Here is a 17,026-nt window from a genome sequence, read left to right on the forward strand (position 1 = left end):
CTGTCTATGGAGGAATCTAATTTATTTTGAGTAGAAGAATAGAGGCTTCAACATGAGATGCTGGAAATGAAATGATGCCATGGGGGAACCCTGACAATTATTAAGTGAGCCCTTTCACCATACAAAATTAAGTTTTTCTGTGGGACATTAATAGCCAGATTTCCAAAAGTGCTTGAGAACAGTGGCGGCTGTTGAGGTTTGGAGGGGCTGAGCTATATTGAATATCTGGCCTCATACCTGCCATTGTATCACTTGATTATATAGCATTCAAACTATAAAAGAAAATCTTGGGGAAGTCTGTCATACAAAAGGTTATAATTAGCAGGGTTATAATAAGGAGAGAATCTTGTTGCTACATACAGTCCTGAAACTTTAAGACCTCCCTGCCCCAGGTCCCACAGAAAGGAAGTGTCTTTTTTAACATGAACTCAGAAATATTCCAAAGCATTCAACTTGCTAGGCAAAAATTGCCTTTCAGAAAAAGTGGAATTTTAATGCTCCAGAACTGCAAATATCCCTGGTTAAGGTTTTTTTCCAACAGACTGTTTTAGTTATGACAGTTATCTTTTAGTCCAACAGATTCTCTGTAAAACATCTTTTAAGCTTCACTGAGTTATCCTTTTCGGAATGAAGAGTTAAACCCACAGCCATTATCACAAGGTTTCAGAAACACTGGCTGTCAGTAACTAGGGGGAGATTATATTAATTTGCTTGCCTTAAGCTTTTGATATAACTATTTATTTAACATTTTGCTACTTATTAAAGTAAGGGAAGAGAAAGGTAGATAATGAAATATTTTAGTTCCCTCTTCACAGCCAATGTCACAATCCCCTGTGGTACTTTCTCCATTTTTTTAATACTGGCATATTTTACTTGAATCCATAATGATTGTATCATTACTGTTTTAGTCCTATTTACTGTACTGCATTTCTAATATGTTATCTTTCTAATAATCTCTTTTTATATACATACAATATACTCCAATAGACACCATCAACAAGTTTCTTAATACCTTTAATTACAGATAATATTCTATTTAAAAGCCTGGCAAAAAGTAATAATTATGTATTATTGTGAGATGAAAAAACTATGGCGTTCTAAAGCAAGATTACAGTATGCCAATTCAGCTGCTACAATCTGGTATAGGTTTAATTTATTCTATTAAGTCACTGGGTACCATACAAAGAACATCTAGAAGTCTGTTTAAAAGATACATCTCCTAACCCTGCCCCACCCTTCTCATCTCAAAAGACCTACAAACACCAAAACAATAACAATAGTTAAAAAAATACAAATAGAAGGCCACACCATCACCATCATAAATTGGTGTTGCTCCATTGATTTATGCTGATTTACATCTGTTGAGGTTCTGGCTCTAAGTATCCCATAATGTTTCCTCAATCATATAATTTAACAAATATTGGGCCCAAGTTTTAAATTTTATATAGATCCTACCATCTTGTTTTAAAGATGCAATCAACTACCAAAATGCCTAATTAGTAGATAGCAGGCCTTTTGCTGCTGTTTCTGTCATTTCACTTGGTTTTCACTTGGTTTTATTTGTTCAACTTACTTATTTTGTATTCCTAACATTCCTAGTATAAAAATAATTCCAAAATGTTCCTCCTTTCCCATCCATAAGAACCACAATGGAATGGATGTGCTTTCAATTTTAATTGCAGTAACTCACTGTCTCTTAGAGCTCACAACTATAGGTATGATAGATTCTTAGAGTAGATTCCATTTTTCTTCTGTAGTACTGCATTCATATGACACAGTCACTTTTTCAAACTTTATTTTTACATTGAGCATTAGAGAATTCATAAGGAATTAGGTAAAGAAGTGTCACTTTGTGTTACAGGTGTTAGATACATAAACATTCTAGTTCAAAGAGTGGGCTAGTACATTTGTTAACTCATAGAACAATGACAATGGTCTCAAAGACAAACAATTTCACCACAATGACAGGATCAAACCCTCCAATTCTCATTTTGATCCTATTAGCGTTTTCTGCCAGGCCAGTGCATTCAATTTGACCCAACACTCTGCCTAGTTAAAATTCTGTTCCTTTAATTGAAACCAAGATTGTAGTCTCATTTTTGCTGGTCTTGCTTCAATTACTGGATTATTGAAGATTGTGTGGAAGGAACTCTACATAAGGAATCATGAAAATGTCCCAATGTCACATGAAATTTTGTTAATACTAACTCTCAGATTCTTCTAATTAAGAAGATGAAATTACACTACTGTGTCCCTCAGGAGGCTAATGCCTTTTCCATCGGACAATTTATGCCACAGGAAATAAAGCAGGGTAGGTGGTCAAATGATTGCAATTCCTACCTTGATTGTGAAATTACTTTGAAAAGCATTATGCCCTTGGTTGTAGTTGATGGATTATCCATCTTTGTTTATCTATTATTGACCAAGAAAATGATGAGCTACAGATGGTCCAGGTTTTTTGCATCACTAAGGAAGAGTGCAACAGTTCCTTTGCTTTTATACATGCAAGCAAAGTTTCCAATGAAAGCATAGAAATAATTACTGTGCATCAGAATCATACTCCACCTGCATGAAGTTAGGGACATATCTGAGCACTGAGTGCATGCTAGAATTAGAATTAGGAATCAGGAAAATATATTAAGGTAGCAGATGGAGAAATAATATTTTAATCTGGATGTGAATTTAGGCTTGCCAATATGGCTGGCTTGCCTTCATTATATTTGGCTGTAACACAAAGAACCTACAGGCCTATATCCTCTAGGATAGGGGTTCTCAAAGTGGGGCTTGTGACCCCTCGGGGGTCATGAGGTTATTACATGGGAGGTTACAAACTGTCAGCATCCACCCCCAAACCCCAGCATTTATAATACTGTTAAATATAAAAAAAGGTTTTTAATTTATAAATGGGCTCACACTCAGAGGCTTGCTGTGTGAAAGTGGCCATCAGTACAAAAGTTTTGCTCTAAGACATTAGCTTAAGCAAGTTAGTATAAGTATATTTAAGTATAGTAGGCCTGTGACCTTTGGCATAGATACATGGTTTGACAGTTACCCTTAGATTTTGGAGAACTTTGAAAAGCTTGCTTAATAGCAGGAGTTGGAACTTAATGGTAACCACAACTGCAGGAACATGGAAAAAGAACAGGAGTACTTGTGGCCACAAATCTGCTTGAGTATGAGATGACAGGTATGAAAATGAGTTACAATAGCATTAATGTGTATTAATATGTTAATCCATAGGATAAGTACACCCCAGTATTATGAGGGTGAGGAAGTTAGATCTGGGCATGGATGCCTGAATATTCATGATACTGTTCAGACCTATAATAGTGCAAACCACCATGTGAAGTGGCTAGCTTTCCATCATTTGACCCTGCAGCATTATTGTTATCTACTATCAATGTTGGTCATAGATGGACCTAGACCCATTGAACTCATTGGCATGCTAGAGATGGAGCTGGTCCTTTGTGTCTTACCACCAGAACCTCAAGGAAGGGTGTAAGTATACAAACCTAAGCGCATATGCAAAGAATGATACCACATATGTCCCAAACACTGTATTATTCTTATCTGTTTATGTGGCTTGGAGCTTCTCCAACTTTTTCCTGATTTGAATAAAAATCTCTAAAGTGCTGCTGTGCCTTCAGGGTGAGTTTCTTTGCCATACACTCCAAGGTTCCCTACAAAATATTGAACTCGGTTTTAGTTCTGTGTGGCCTGATTCTGGGACAAGAACCCTACTATCCTCAGTTCATTAATCAGATCACTTAGCAACCAATACAAGTATTTTTAACCACTGAAAGGATCAGGCAACAGGGCCCAGCAACCTGGCATGTAAATTTCTAGCACTCCAGCCTGCCTCACATTAAGTGGCCACATGGACCCTGCTACTGCATGTTAAAAGTTCCATAGATCAAAGCGCATTACAGACCATTTAGAGTATGATGGTAGGACACACATGGCCACTTAGTGCACAGCAGGCTAGAGTGCTGTAGATTTATACTCTGGCTTGCTGCACACTAAGTTGCCTTATAGACATGCCCTTAGAAAAATCACTGACTTTATTAAGAGTAGGCACTGAACTGAAATGCCATAAGCAAACTGGAGAAGGAGAACTGCAGTTTTGTCAGTTTCCACAGACACTCCATCCACCAGATCTCTCCAAACAACAACTACATACTCAGACCAAGACCTCATTGGCATGGCCATATCCTGAGGATATGACATTGTTGCTAGGAAAAACAGTAGCTTTATACAGCTTAAACCTCCCATATCTGTCTCACCATAATTGAGTGATGGTATGATAGAAGAAAGGTTACCTCCTATGTGACAATCAGTTGCGGCTGGGGTTGGCATGAGCAAAAAAATCCAGTGGTAGCTTAGAATTGCAATAACTCAGCAGCCTCCTATCATTGCAAATCCACATCATCCTCAACTTCATACACATGGTAAGAAGCACACTCCCCTCCTCCACCCTACCCAAATGGTGACCCTGGTCACAGTGGAGGGATGGCTGGCTCAAATTTAAGTGGCATTCTGCACCCCCCCTCAAAAGTTTGACTTACCACCCTTAGTTGAGAACCCCTGTACTAGAGCCATACCTCACACGCTCTCAAAGGACGCTCAAAAATTCTCATGCTCCAAGTGTAAACATCAATGAAGAACCTTATCATGTTCTACAGATAGCAAAAGACACCTTCACTGTTTTTAAAAAGCATACTGAGTCAGCATGAGTCTCTTTGACCTTGTAGTACATCTGCTAGGTGCTTTGCATTAATTATGATAAAAGAATGATGTTTAGCAGCCATGAAGCCATACAAGATGCTTCTGGAGAAATCAAATAGCCAACTATAGCAGCCTGTAGCTGCCTAAATGTGGTGCTAGTGGAATTTGTTGCTATTTTCCTGTGTTTTACTCATTGCCTTTGCTCAGTATGACTAAATATGCTCCCAGAGCTCCCTGCTAACAAACCTCAGGAAAAGGATGCTTCATGCTCCTATTCACTTACACCGTAAGTTATTAACTCTCACTAAGTGAGTATTGGGATGCTTACAGTGGTTGAGCTTAAGTAGATAATAAAGAAGTCTCCAGGGATCTGCATGCTGCTGTGGAGGTACTACAATAAAGAAAGCTTGATTCTGTATTAACCTCAGTGATTGTATCTCTGTCTGCATTCTAAGTGGTTCTTCACCTTGGTAACCTCATCTGAACCTTTATACCAGTTCACCTAACAGAAATAGCCCTAAAAGTGTGTAAAAAACAGCAGCAACAAGGCCCATTCTAACTTAAAGTCACAAATATAGAGAATAAAGAGCTTGCCCGGAGTTTAATACTCTTAATGACCATCTAGTACCCTGGTAGCAATTTACAAAAACATACATACCAAAGCAAAAAGAAATAGTCACATGAAATGGTTTTAACAACTGTGGGAACAAGAATTAAATTAACAATTTTAAGACATAAACATCTTAACAAATTATTATATTTAATGATTTTGAATCTAATGTTTAAATTTTTAAAATAAAATTACTAGCTCCTTAGTATGTTATCTGGGAGTCAGCTTTAGCCATTTCAGATTATTAGAAACAAATGAGATGAGAGATACAGACAGGGACAGACTTTTGCAGAGCCTTGAAACTAAAAAGCCTGAGTTAGGTACAGAAGGTGAGGAGAAGCTCATGGAAGAATTGGAAGAAGAATCATATATCAGTGGTAGAGGAAGGTGATCTAAGAAGCAGAGTTTTAGGGACAAGATGATGTGAAGACATGTAGAAGGAATTTGTTGTACTCAATACACCATATAACCATTGTGTAGATTGGACTTCAGTTATGAAAACAGAAGTGACAGGATTTTATGAAACCTTGAATGTAGTGAAAAGAACAGAGGGAGGAGTCAAAAATAACAACAGAACCATGATGGAGAGTAAGGTCTATTTTTTTTTTCTTTTACTGAAGCAAAAGAGCAGGAGAGAGAAGATTTGAAAGGAAAAATAAGAGGACTTCTGGTTTTGTCATGACCAGCTTGAAATTGCACTGGGCCATATAGGAGGAGCAAATGAAATGAGAAATGAAAATCAACAGTGGAGTAGAGGTCAGGGAAGTGAGGGAGACCAAGATCCTCTAAGGCACTTAGCCACCTAAGACCACCATTTAGGTGACACTAACATTCTCAAAAAAATGATTCAGCTGCCACCTAACCCCATAGATGCCCTAGTTTTCACTGGTCAGCACACACAAAGCTGTCAGACACTGTATCTGGAAGGCTGGACTGAGGCCACCATTGGCAGGGAGGTGGGGGTTAAAGAAGCTCAGCACCTGCACAAAAAGAGAGCACACCAGGATTTTTTTTGATAAAATCTGCATGTGGGTCCTCTAGTAGATAGAGCACTCACCTGAGATGTAGGAAACCTGGATTCAAACCCCTTCTTTGCTCAGACCATCCCACATGGGTGCCCTAACCACCAAGCTATTGGTTATTTGGAATGTGTGTGTGTATCTCTCTATCTGCTCCCCACCATCATGAGAAATGACTTAGTTTTGGCTACTAGGTTATAGGCTACTTCAGTAGCTGACCTGGCTATGGTGCCTAACTCCAAGAGAGCTGAGGACCCCAAACAGAAGGAGCTGCCTCTCTCTGGACCTTTGAGAATCCAGACTTATGCGCCATCCCTTTACTCTGTATGTCACTCCTGGCTAGCTGAAGCAGCACCCCTATCAGCCTGATGGTTCAGAGTATCCCTTTCTTAGGCACATAACTTTCCCCATGTGCTCTGTGGGGAGCCTGAGTGCCTAACTCAGGGCTGCGGATTCTGCTATGCAGCAGGTTGCCTAGTGGTTAGGCCTGGCAACATCTAAGTACTTTTGAGGATCCAGGTTGGAGACATCAGCAGAGAGATGGTAGATGACATTATGGGAGCAGATAAGGGATATTTTTGAAAACTGAAGGAGAGAGAAGATTTAGCTCTAATGGCTAGAAACAGACAATAGGACAAACTTTCTGGAATCCAAGACAGTGGGGGAGAAGGACTGTTTGGCAGAGTGGGTGGTGAGAATAGGCATTGCAAAGCCTAATGTGAGTAAAATGTGTGGGAGGAGGAGAAGCAATGTCAGGGGAAATGGCAGGTTGAGTGTTTGTGAAGGAGCAGTAGAGGTGGGCTTGAATACAGGGAAGGGATAATTGGTCAGAGATGGGGCAGGAGGATATACGGATGATGACAAATGATGATTGGTGGGAGCAGGAAAAACAAGAGAGAGGCATGCAGGCATGGGAACCAATGTACAGCAGGGGAAAGGCAAAGCACTTATAGTGTACCTAAAGAAATAGAGAGGTATAGCTGAGTTGTCATAGGAATCCCTGCTTCCCAGACAGCACGTAATATCTCAGCTTCACAGAACCTTTTGGGTCAGTGGTGGGGAGAGAAGAGTTTGGACATAATGGTGACAAGTTACAAGAAGGAGTAGTGTGAGGGCCAGTGGGTGGCTAAAGGTGCTGTTATCAGAAGGAGTAACAGAGAGTCATCTGAAGGAGAGCTGCTATTAGACTAAAAGAGAGTTCTAGGAACCCTGAAAGCAATTTGATGTCACAGCAATTGGGGTACATGGTCAGAACCACTGCAAAGTAAAGAAATGGCTCTTTAAAACCTCTCATGAATCAGGTTAGTTCTCTGAGTTCCCTTCCACTCAGTGCTTCTTTGTTTTAAGAAGCATCTTTGTATGTATGGCAGATGCCTGGGTACAGTCTATTAATGTAACTCTGACCTCAACAGTGAAGCTGTTTCTCAAGCAGTGCACGATCAGACTGATATGAACTGACAGCACTTATGCCCAGGTGTCATTGCCTAACGTACCTTTTGACAAAAAAATGTGACTTGACATATCTTATTGTTCAGTTTCACTTCCCCATGCAGCACTCCCTTGCTAAACTGGAAATGTTAGGAGACAGACAATTAGCTTGGAATACAAGGAATTCAGTGAGTGCCTCCTACATACTTAAGTCTTAGTGCGACTCATGGACCCTTTTTTTTTGGTTACTTTCCTGGCCTTCTCTTTCACTTTCTTGAGTATCTCATAATGCTAGAGAATAACATTTTTGTTTTGGGTTAATGCTAATTTTGGAGCAGGGAAAGGAAAAAATGTCAAGGAAATACCATTTTTCTGGGAGAGCTGACTGTCTGGTGTTATGATGTCTGGCAGAGTGAGGAAGCATTTGTACCATCACAGTATAGGACTGCCAGTAATTGTATTGGTTATAAACAGAAGTCAGGGGCATGTCTATATCCTGTTTCCAATATTAGTGAGTGACAGATCTAGCACAAATAGTTTAGATATATAGTTTGGTTGGTTGATTTAATATATTGACAATACTTCTAATTTACAGCTGTAAGTGCTGTATAGGGCCTCCAAATGTAGCTATTTATCCAAATTACCTAAACCTACTGAGCTCAAGTGCATTTGAGGGACACCACAAAAGACAAAGCCACACCTCTGAATGTTACTATTTCACATTAACAGACCAATAGTAGTGTATGTATGACAAGGGAAAAGAAAACTATTATTATTATTATCATTATTATTGGTACAGTAGTTAGGCCATTAGGCTAGCACTTAAGAAACTTGGGTTCACATCCCTGTTCCATCCCAGAGTTCCTGTGTGGCCTCAGGGTAAGTCATATAGCCTCACTATTCCTCATCTGCAAAATGGGGAAAATAATATTGCTCTACCTTACTGGGGTGTTGTATTTATATACATTCAAGGTTGTGAGGTGCTCAGATGCTAATGTAATGTGGAAAGCAGAAGTACCCAAACTTGACTGATAATAGTGACTTTGGTATTTAAACTGAAGCAATATAAATAAGATTGTTATATTTAGGACAAAGAATATAAATTATTTCATTCAAAACAGAGATCAGATATTAAGTTACCAAGTATGGGGGAAAAAAAAAACCTGGGATATGTTTCTTAATACTGTTATATGTCATAAAGGCAGGAAGAAAGCTCAAGAGCAATGACTGCATTTCTGGAGATGCAGAGATGCATGGCCCTTAAAGTTAGAACATGGGGTGGTGTACTAATAGAAAAGACCTACAAAATAATTCAGACTACGTCTAACTTCTGTGATTATGTGAATGAATGGACAGAGTGGAATAAAAAGAGAAATATACATTATGAGCAATTTGAGATGCCGAGTGATTGTGAAATAGAGGATGCGATGAGTTACAGTGGACGGGCAGAAGTGGATTGCACCAGTGCAATTGACATTTTGACAATAATATGACAAGCACCGGTGGAAAGGTAGAAAACCTGGGCTGTCAGTGATAATAAGCATGCAAAGCTGAAATTCCTAGATGTTTTATGACAAGTTAACAGCAACATAACAAAACACAGCAGACAAGTAGACACTGGTAGCATTATCATCAGAGCCCTATGGAGTGAAGTGAACATAGTGTGATTATATGCAGTGATGTGCATTTTGGCCACAGTAATGAACCTCCAAGCATCAGGAAATAATTCTTAGTTATTTGTCACTTATTTTTGGGTGTCCACCCTATCCTCTTGATGCAAAGCATCTAGACAAAAAATATAACATGGCAGTCATCCTGTCATTCACTATAAAGGAATGGCCAGAAAGCATGTACAACTATCACAATGATAAAAAACACAACAAAAATTTAGAACTCAAGGGCAAAAGTAATAATCACACTATAAACTTACCCTTTTGAATAGACCTAATATTGAGTATTTCTTTATTTCCTTAGTATTTGTTTATCATTAGAGATTCTGCAAGATTTTCCATACTTTTCAGTAGATTTTCTATTTGAATGTTTGAGGCGTATAATAAAAGATAAGGTACCTTAGTTATTTAAAAAGAAAGTACAATGAATACATGCATAAAAGCAGGGAAGCACAAGGACAAATAAACTACCTTTATAAACCTAACCCACAGAACTAAGACCTCCTTTCCTTTCATAATAGTGCAAAGAGAGAGCAGAATAAAGTAGAATAGTGACAGCAGTGACTGATAAGATAAGCACATTTTCACAATAAGATAAACCTTACCTTGAAAACCATGGAAGAATAATTGTTTTAAAAAATCTTTGTTTTTATGACCTTTGCACTCATTGTAGAGGTCTAAGCCCACTCACAGCCTTTCTCTTCAGTATAAACAAGATACAATCCATATATTTACACTCTCTTTGTCCTGTGATTTTCCATTGTTGTAAACTGTTCTGCATTTTCTGGGAAATCTTTGCTGTTTTCCCTGGCTCATTGCTTAGAGAGTTCTTCATCATGTAGATATGAAAGATTTACCAGCAGTGCAGTTCAGAACCACATCCCTTTCGTTTTGAGTTTAGTTTTGCATTATCTAGTTATGGAATCTAATGTCTGCTATTACTGCATGTTTAAATGTATTTCATTCCATGATATATACCGGTTAAACAGTGACCTGCATGACAACCATGGAAGATCTCTACATCCCTAAACCTTGAGAAAGTTTGGGTCCGGATCTAAACTTCATTTTTGGCCTAATAGCTGCAATATTCTTTATCGAAACACCAAACTATTGATACATTCAGATCTAAATTCAGATTTAAACTTTGTCACTGCCCATCTAGAACTGACAAAATTATATTTCTTTATTTAAGTGTTGTTGCTCTGGTGGTGGTGTTATTATTTATAATTTATATTACTGCAGTACCTAAGAGCCCAAGTCCTGGTCCAGGACCCCATGTGCTAGGTGCTGTGCAAAGAACAAAACAAAAAAACTGTCCTTGTGCCAAGGATCTGAATACCAACTTGGGTGGGCCAGAATGGATACCTATAGGGATTAAAAACAGGGGCTATGTAAAGATCTTCTTTTCCTTCCACAAGCTGTCCAAAATTGCTGCCACTAATACGAATACAGGACAAGGTAGGTGAGGTAAGATATTTGATTGGACCAACTTCTGTTGACAAAGGTTCCAGTTCTTCCACTCCTAGGGCTAGTCTACACTGGCAACCTTAAAGCACTGCCACGGCAACGCTGCTGCAGCAGTGCTTTAACATGGCGTGTGTAGTCACGGCTTATAAAAAATCCACCTCCACGAAGGGTGTAGCTACCAGTGCTGGGAGCACAACTCCCAGGGCTGGTGCACTGTCTGTACTGGCACGTTACAGTGCTGAAACTTGCAGTGCTCAGGGGGGTGTTTTTTCACACCCCTGAGCTAGACAGTTGCAGCGCTGTAAAGTGCCAGTGTAGACAAGTTCCTATTCATGTTGACTAGCAGCATACTCGAATAGCAGCCCCACTGAAATGAATGAGCTATTCATGGATTAAGATACTACTTAATGAGAGGTGAAGATAGCAAAATGTGGCTTGCGTTACAAGTTCCACTAAGTATCGGTGTTAGTCTGTATCCACCAAAAACAACAAGGAGTCCAGTGGCACCTTAAAGACTAACAGATTTATTTGGGCATGAGCTTTCATGGGTGAAAAACCTCACTTCTTCAGATGCACTAAGGTTGCACTTGTACCAGTACAGATGCTATCTTTGCCTGTTTGTTTACTTTCGCTCTTTGTTACAAGTGATCCTTACATTAATCCTATTTTAGGCAGAATAGCAAACCATAAAAACAAGATAAAATATTAAGTCGCCATATGCAGGTCCATTTACAACAGATGGTCTTAAAGCAGTAAAAGTTTTTACATTTTTGCTAGTTTCCAAACAGGAATATAAAGTCAAACTTTGGGCCTTATTGTGGGTTCTTATTTCTAAAATTAGGAACTGTCATGGGTACCCAAGCAAGCACACAGTAACTTCTCAGGCTGCCATCTGGTTGTGTAGTAGTGAGACTATCTCGGAAGACCATGACCCATGTCTTCTATGTGAATATAGGGAGAAGGCATTTCATATAGGGTCAGGTCCTCCAGGAAAGAAAGCAGGAGTGGGAAAAGGTGGTTTAAAACCCTGTTTCTGTTTAGTTTCCCTGTTCTTGGGACACCCAATGCCAAAACAGCCCCAGGTGCAACTTACTCTAGAAGTCTCTAGGGAGGTGTGTCACCCATCCGTGCTCAAAGATTCTCCTCTGGCAGGGGGATTCCACAGATGCTCTGTTAGAGCAGCCTTCCATCTGCATTGTGCTGCTAAGGTAGCTCAAAGTAGCTGAAAGCAGAGCTTAGGCTGCCCTATAAAATCCTTGAAACTTTACTTTTGTAGGGTGGAGGGATGAGGCAGCCCTATTCCTCACACAGTTGTCATTTTTTCCCCTTCTTTGGCTTTCCCCTCTCTGTCCTTGCAAGGAGACACATCTTGGACCACCTTACAACTTTTGATAGTCTCCATTGCCATTGTATTTTCCCCTCTGCATCAAGAATGTCTCTTCCTGATGTGTACCAGACTTCCAGTATGCACAACTTCTTCTCAGTCTGCAATTAATTTATGCTGTGGTAGCTTCTTTCAGCTGAAGTTAGAACTATGCTCTCTTCCAAACAATTTAACTTCTCAGCATTTCAAAAGCTTTTCACCATAGTATCTGAGTATCTAAAACCAGCCTGCCATCTTAATCTAATAATGGAAAAAGTAGTAGAGGTGGTCAAAACTCTATATTGTAACCTCTTTAAATCTGATAAATGTAAAAATGGAGAAATTTTCTCTCTCCTTCTAATTGTCTAGTGGAAAATACATTCCAAGGCTTTGGCCAGAAAAGACTATACAAACACAATAAGATCTCCAAACAAACATACAAAAAACATTCTTCTGAAGGAACCTTTCACTTCCTTGGATAATGTTCTAAGATTCTACCTCACCCATTCAGTGCCTGCCTCTAAGGATATTTTCCACAGCATTAGTTTCAACTGGTCTACCCAGTGTGGCTTTATGTTAAGCAATGCTCTATAACCACTACTAATCACAGTTACTGTAGCCTCATTAAGACTGGATTAGACAAAAGCAGAGGTGAGAAATATGAAGTTGAGGAGCTGAACTTGTATAACCTCCCCGACACATAGCAGTGAAGTGCAGTACTAATTTGTTATCAAGGCAACTAATACCATGTCTCTTTCCTTGTTGTATGTGACATTTAAAACATCTCAGATTAGGTTTTAGGTTTAATTTTGATGCTTATCTTAATATTCTATGTGTTGTATGAATTACAACATCTGATGATTCTTCCTGTAAATATAATGTAACTGGAATATGCTTTATGCGGAAGGTCTCTTGTAAGGTATCATTGAACACGTATAATCTACTGAGTGTATTCATCCTATTTGTATGAATATATCATTCTTGTATCTGAAGCTAGAAATATGAAGTATTACTCTGAAGGTTCATTGTAACTATGCAAAGTGTGAGCCATTAATGGTGGCTTGGAATCTTAATGGCTCCCATTAACTAGGACAATTGGTTGTAAATGGCTCTGTTTACTTGTAAGCCTTCCTGTATACGTGGGTGCCAGCCACTGAGTAATGAAGTCTCATAGGGCATGTGAACACGTCACATGATACTGGAATCCATCTTAAACCTGGTGCTTTTCCATTTAGAAGGACGGGTGGAAACCCAGAGAGAGACAAAGGAGTCCCGCCTTGTACCAAAGATCTAAAAGGTGGTGGAACAGAACAAAGGGAGCTGCCAGTCATGAGAAATCCCCTAGTTACCACCTGAGCTGGAAGAAGGACTGTACTGGGGAAAGGATTGGGCCCAGACTAAGAAGGAGTCTAGTCTGTAAAAGAAGCTTATTGGAACATCTCTGAGGGTGAGATTTACCTGTATTCAGTTTCTTAAATGTATTAGGCTTAGACTTGTGTGTTTTGTTTTATTTTGCTTTGTAACTTACTTTGTTCTGTCTTTTATTACTTGAAACCACTTAAATCCTACTTTTTATACTTAATAAAATCACTTTTGTTTGTTAATTAACCCAGAGTAAGTGATTAATACCTGAGGGAGCAAACAGCTGTGAATATCTCTCTATCAGTGTTATAGAGGACTGACAATTTATGATTTTACCCTGTTTAAGCTTTATACAGAGTAAAACGGATTTATTTGGGATTTGGATCCCATTGGGAACTGGGTGTCTGGGTGTTGGAGATAGGTAACTTGCTGAGCAGTTCTGGATTAAAGTCTGCAGCTTTGGGCGCATTGAACCAGACCTGGGTCTGTGTTGCAGCAGACTAGCATGTCTGGCTCAAACAGGCAGGGTTCTGGAGTCCCAAGCTGACAGGGAAAATGGGTTTAGAGGTAGTTTTAGCACATCAGGTAACAGTCCCATGGGGGTCTCTGTGACTGAACCCGTCATACTTCCCATGGTGATTTTGCTCATGGTATGCATCAGCACTTTGGCACGACCCATGACACATAGAAGAGAATATCTATGCATTTGGTCCTGAGGCTGTGGCTTGCTTTTGGTTCAGCAATCATATCTGACTAAAAGGAATATAATATTGTCTCTGATGCTATTCTGTTCAGGGCACCCTATAATCCACACAAATAATATATCCTGAAGAAATAACCTCTATGCTATAGATAGTGAACTGAAAGATGTGTAAAGGGGTGCCTCAAGTGGCCTGCTTGGCTCTGTAAATTGTAATTCAGCATGTTATAAATATTTATAGATAAGTCACACAGTATCCTATACTACAAAAGGAAATATTTATTCAATAACTTCTGTTATCATGAAATAAGTGGTCGTCTATTCCAGTATTGGACATTATCTGTGCTTTCTGTGCAATGGGTACATCTTAACAGTAAATTGTATTTAAAAGTACAACAATACACCATAATTGTGCTACTGGGAATCATAAAAGACATGAATTAAAGTATTCCAGTAGCATGAACACTCATTTCTGTCTTTTTTTTGAACCAGAACACATATGAATACTTCACTCCAGTAAATACACGTGCTTCAGTGAGTGTCCCTTGATCTTACGTGTTTATGCTCAGTATGAATTAGGTAAGTGAAGATTTCAAGTGCAGGGTAATATTCTCAAATACCTCACTGGAACCACGGTTATTTCAGGTCAAATGACCATTAAACAGGACAAACAATGCTGGCATCCAGATGTTTCCCAGAAATTATTATCCTCATATTAACAGAAAAAAATAAAAAATATTTTTTTTCAAAGAAGAGAATAATTTTGGTCCCTTTCTTAACAAATGTCAAGCCATGCAGTTTAATGGTAGTTATTTTTGTATTATTTTACCTGTAAGATTACTACAATACATCATTATGCAGTTACCTTAGATGTAGAGGCAGCTCAGTCAATGAAAATCAAAGGCATAATATCAAAATCTTAACTACAAAGTTCAGAATAAATGTGACTCTACAAAAGGGACAATATTACATGTTTAGAAGTGACCTAAAATGACATTGTAAAAACCATAACAAATACATACAATGAATGCAAATATTAATGATTCCAGTCCTTCCCCCAATTCCATATGTGATGGCATGCTCCATGCATGGAACTTCCCCTCCCTCTTGGAAAGTGGGGTTGCAGAGGTCATGCAGCATCCAGCCCTTCCTCTTGGTCCTGCAGAAGATTCTCTACAGGGTGAGGGATCCACAAAATGGGAGAATTGGGCAGTGGGCAGACCAGGGGAGGAGCAAGCAGGCTGGAACTAGGCATGTTTCAGCCAATCACCACCAACACCTATGGAGCTTAGTGCAGAAACATCCTACAACCATCTGTTCTATTACACTGTTGGAGGGAGTTGGTGGATCCCAGGTGTGTCTTTGATCTATGGGCAATCATAGACTTCATTGTGACTGATGAGCTTCCTAGCCACTTTTCAGTCAGGCTAAATATAAGAATTAATTAAGCTCCTTTATGGGGTAAGATATCTAAAACAATAGAAAACATAACCCAAGGGACATGGACACACGCAAGGCTGATCAAAAATAGAGCTAAGTGCGTGCCTGAGTTTCACAGGGTGCTGATTGCAAATGCAGCAGCTGTGTGTGTGAGAGGGAGGACCAGAAAAACAGTCAGGAAAGCCACTGGAATCCCAGAGAAGCACTGGTAGCATAACCATGACAGGAAGCCAATAAAAAGCTTATTTGGGGCAGAGCATGGTCTGTAAGCATGGTTGAATTTCTGAACAAGGAAACTGCCTTCTGTTTGTTCTTGCTATGATCATGGAAACAATGCTATCTCCTGTAGTGACATAGTGTAGACACTTCCTACATCAAGGGATGTTTTTTTTCCCCATTGATATAGGTAACCACCCTCCCTGAGCAGCTATCAACCTGGCCACATAGAATCATAGAAGATTAGGGTTGGAAGAGACCTCAGGAGATCATCTAGTTCAACCCCCTGCTCAAAGCAGGACCAACCCACCTAAATCATCCCAGCCAGGGCCTTAAATACCTCTAAGAATGGAGATTCCACCACCTACCTAGGTAACCCATTCCAGTGCTTCACCACCCTCCTAGTGAAATTGTTTTTCCTACTATCCAACCTAGAACTCCCCCACTGCAACTTGAGACCATTGCTTCTTGTTCTGTCTTCTGCCACCACTGAGAACAGCCTAATTTAGCCTGATTTAGAGTGTACTGATAATATTAATTTGGATAATATGGGAATTTAATTTATTAATTTAATTTTATTTAATTTTAATTTATTAATAATTATAATCATTAATATTAATGAGTATGGGTTTTAGGCTTGCCAATCTGTTTGAACAGAAGATAAAAGTTCTTGTCCTGAATCGGGCTTCACAGAATTTACAGAGGACCCTTGGGGGTATGACAGCAAGCTCACACTGAAACAGATATAGTCTTAAAGACTTTTTATTAAAATTAATTATAGTAGGTAAATGGTAAAATACCCAGAGTTACAAAGTTACAATTACATTACTGCTATTCAAAAGATACATATGCTAATATAGTATTATATGCAACAAAGCTTTGGTTAATATACTTACACCCTTTCTTGATAACCTAGTGGTAAGAGACACAGGACCAGCCTTGCAGTTCAGGTTTTTAATTCTTGAGTGAGGGATGCAGTGCTTAGAAGAAATCTAATGCTAAGAGCTATCAAAATGAAATTAGGGT

The 17,026-nt window shown here is 39.1% G+C and overlaps 1 long non-coding RNA gene across 1 annotated transcript in view; it reads left to right on the forward strand.

The window, feature by feature from the left end:
• LOC135980853 (uncharacterized) overlaps positions 1-14,942 on the forward strand; it is a 29,247-nt gene extending 14,305 nt beyond the window's left edge. Inside the window, exons 2-3 of the long non-coding RNA XR_010597758.1 lie at positions 13,518-13,729; positions 14,837-14,942. This is a non-coding gene — a long non-coding RNA (uncharacterized LOC135980853). The remainder of the gene's footprint in view (positions 1-13,517; positions 13,730-14,836) is intronic.
• Positions 14,943-17,026: the final 2,084 nt, after the last annotated feature.

This window comes from Chrysemys picta, chromosome 1, assembly GCF_011386835.1.
Source record: "Chrysemys picta bellii isolate R12L10 chromosome 1, ASM1138683v2, whole genome shotgun sequence".
NCBI lineage: Eukaryota > Metazoa > Chordata > Testudines > Emydidae > Chrysemys > Chrysemys picta.